Source organism: Octopus bimaculoides, chromosome 8 (assembly GCF_001194135.2).
Source record: "Octopus bimaculoides isolate UCB-OBI-ISO-001 chromosome 8, ASM119413v2, whole genome shotgun sequence".
NCBI lineage: Eukaryota > Metazoa > Mollusca > Cephalopoda > Octopoda > Octopodidae > Octopus > Octopus bimaculoides.
The window spans coordinates 30718161-30722014 of NC_068988.1; positions in this window are offsets into that span (position 1 = coordinate 30718161).

Consider the following 3854-nt stretch of genomic DNA (forward strand, 5'->3'; position numbering starts at 1 on the left):
ATATAATGTATGTATATATTTTGAAAATGTATTACCTTTTCAATAGGCAAAATGTTCCAGTATCTATATATAGGACTCCTTTTAAACGTGTTAATGTTCATCTCAAATACTTTCTGCCAGCTTGTACCTGCATGTGTAATAAAAGATAATGTTTTAAATGTAAAGCAATAGACAAGAGTTTTAAGTAAACTTTATTCACATTTTAAAGAAATAATATTTCTAGCAGATCGAACGATCGGGAAAGACTGTTTTATGACCCAGTAAAACAAATCGATACAATATTTTATTGAAAGAGTTATGAATAAAGGTTACGGATAAAAAATTCATGAGTCGTTAGTTAAAATACAAAAATGAAAGCAATTCCTATAGGCGCCATCTGCTTGAAAAACAATAGTTCATTTAAAGTTAATATATTTAATGTGGCGGGGATAAACCAGTACATGCTGTCGGGCCCCGCTGCTGATATCGAGGGTTGCTTTCTATGCCTTGACCCGAAATTAAAAAAAGGCAACAATTAAAATGGAAAGACTTTATTTACTCACTGTTCACAGAGTGTCTCATATATGACAAACAGTTGCAATTTATATCTTCAATGTTTTCGTTGTAGAACAATTTAAAAATTTTGCACGGTCCATTACAATAGCTAAAGTAACCACACTCTTCATTCATCATACACCGTGCTGCACATTCTATGACGGATGTCGTATTTTCGGTCGCTACACTTGGAGATGTCAAGCATCTTGATGCGGTTGTTTTTCTAAAAAGTTGTTCGATTTTGTTCGATTCACCAGATTTCAAATTCAATATGACGAGAAAAATAATCGTGAAGACTTGCAGGAGACTGGCAATCATATTATATTGATTTGACGTTTTCATTCCTGAAAAATATACATACATAGATACATAGATACATACACACACACACACACACACACACACACACACACACACACACATACATATAAGATATAAGTTAGAGGTGTTAAAACCATCTAAGGGATAGATGTATCCAGAGGCACTCCTGGTTATTACCTCGGTATGTATGGTCCTTGTTGTAAGGTATACGGTGGTAGGTAATTTAAAAGGTAAAACTGTGGTTTGATATATATAAAGACGATAAGAAAATGGAGAAATAAATGACAATGAGTAAAACAATTCTTTATTTGTTGTAGTTCGTATTTATGCATTATTAGCGATTTAATTTTTACTTTGAGAAAAAAGAATAAAGATATTTTCAGTTGCGGAAAGAGACCTATTAAAATGGGATTGAATGGGGATTCCACAACGTTGATCAGATGGAATTAAATTATTTAAAAAAGACTATGTGAAGCCAACTCTGATTAATTGTTTTCCTTTTCTTATTTGAACATTAATAATGTTGTTTATTCGTTTCGATTTTGTAAATATTATATAATATTCGTAGATAAGTTTTTGATTTATGGGCGGTAGGGAATTAGTTTTGTGTATTGGGGTTTATTCAGTAATAGGGGCTGGTTTCTGTTCTAATTCTTAACCTGCATTATTATGGGTCTGTTTGTGCGTTGTTCGGAGCTTTCTTATGAGGTAAGGATATAATTGATTTTAATAAGGTGTCTGTTGATCGTATGAAGGGTGTGCTTAGTGAGGTTAGTAAAATTGTTGAATGGAAGAAAAACGTTAATAATTATAATGTAGGTTATTTCTAGTACTGTGGAAACTCATCGAATGACTTTTGATTTTACTGAAGGGGAGTCAGAGATATTTCTGGGTTTGATATGGAATATGGAGCAATAGGGTTTGCAGTGTTATTTATAGCTGAATATGGAAATGTTCTGCCTATGAACTTTGTAAGCAGAGCATTAATTTTACGAGGGGTGCTTTTATCAGGTTAGTGTGGCTGAAGGATATATTTAGTGATTAGGTTATTTAGGGTTAATATATTTTAGTTAAATATAAGAGAAAATATATAAATTTTAGATGCTAGCAATAGCCATTTCAAAAATAAAATATCCAATTTGAATGAGTAGAACTTTTAACGTTTATGAGAGAAAAAGACGAAAAAGAAATCGCCCGTTAAACCTAAAATACGTCCAGTTCTAATATTAGCTGCATTCGAATTGCAAAGGTAAGGGATTAACTCTTGACACTTGTCATTTTGATTAAGGGGAGAAAATGGGATCAAAGATTATGGCCCCCAGATAGCAGAAAGGAAGCTAAAGAAGACATGTTTTGATAGAATATAATTAATCCTAATCATAAAGGCAAGGAATGCCAAAAAGGTTTAGCTAAGCGACAAGTAGCACTAAAATTATAAGGGATTAGTCGTGTTAGATTAAAATTTATAGTCATTATGTATAATGAGGAGATAAATAGTGAAAACCCTATATTATTTCTAAAAAATGAAGAAGTTGTTTAGTTACTTGTTTCCGCCATCAGACCGAGGTGATGCTGAGGCACGGATTATTGGTAATGAATTAATTGTTAATGAGAAAGTTTAAAATAATAAGTTAATGAAAAATAAAGGAAAAACAGTGTCAAATTATTAAGTTTAAATTTAAGGAGCAGAAATATAAAGAAGAATTACAATTATCGAATGAAAAAAAAACGTTTATTATATTTTGCTTAATTATGGAGATTTTATTTAATTCATCCTATAATAGATTAGTAAGAATAGATGAGTTAAGAGATGTTAAGTACGAAAATAAGTTCTATAAAATTGTCTCTAATCACACCCAAATTTAAACTCTGAGTATATTGCTTTCCTAAATCTTAAATTTATTCTTTATTTTCCAAAACAACCAAGTATTTTGCATGTTGTGAGGTTCTATTTTCTATTTACAGATGAACTGTTTTCTTGCCATGAGCCATGAAACTTTCGTTGAGGTGACAAGAGCGTCGCTGGGGCATACAATGTATTGTAGCTACTTCCAAATCTGCTGGAGCCCATCTTCCTCCAGGTATAACTATAGCCACTTTGTTTCAGAAAGTCACATAGAAAGAAAGTGTGTGTGTGTGTGAGAGAGAGAGAGAGAGAGAGAGAGAGAGAGAGAGAGAGAGAGAGAGAGAGAGAGAGAGAGAGAAAGAGAGAGAGAAAGAGAAAGAGACAGAGACAGACAGAAGGGGAGGATCTTGCTTCAACATTGTCGCAGTAAATTATCCCGAAACAAGAAATAGCAAAGTCGACTTCGTCAGGATTTGAACTCAGAATTAACAGTGGAAAACATACGTTCTTCAAGAAAAATTACTTGCTAAGGTTCCCTCAACATAATTTCTTACGCATTTTCTACGACTGGATATTGAAGCTATTGCTAAGTCAATGAAATATATGTGTCATATTTTCGTGTTTGTGAAAACCTTCCACAATGTTGGGATCCAGTCCTGGTATAGATAAATAATATTCTTCTTATTGTAGTCCTGGTATAGATAAATAATATTCTTATTATTGTCGTTGGAATTATTTGTAGAATCAAAAAGAAACAAAAAAATGGTTAGAAGCTTTTAAACTGAAACATGAGATAATGAATTGAGTAATATTTTTAAGGTTGTATAAGTTCATAACATGTAGAAAATGTGTTACACTGTTCAGAAGAAATGCTTTCTTCAACTGTTCCCCGCTTCCACAATTTACAGATTAACTATTCCAATTGTTATAGTTGATATAAAAAATTTCGGTTAGTAGGTTTAAGTAATATTAGTTAACTGGAAATGGTGACTTCCCATGTAGGTACAAAATCACTATTTTCAAAGGCAAAAACATATATAATCGATTGCATCGACTTTGTCTATATTACTTGAAATGTTATTATCCTATTAATTACGAAAGGGATAGGCGCACAAAGACTAAATAGTGGAATTTAGTTAGGGATTGTCTTATC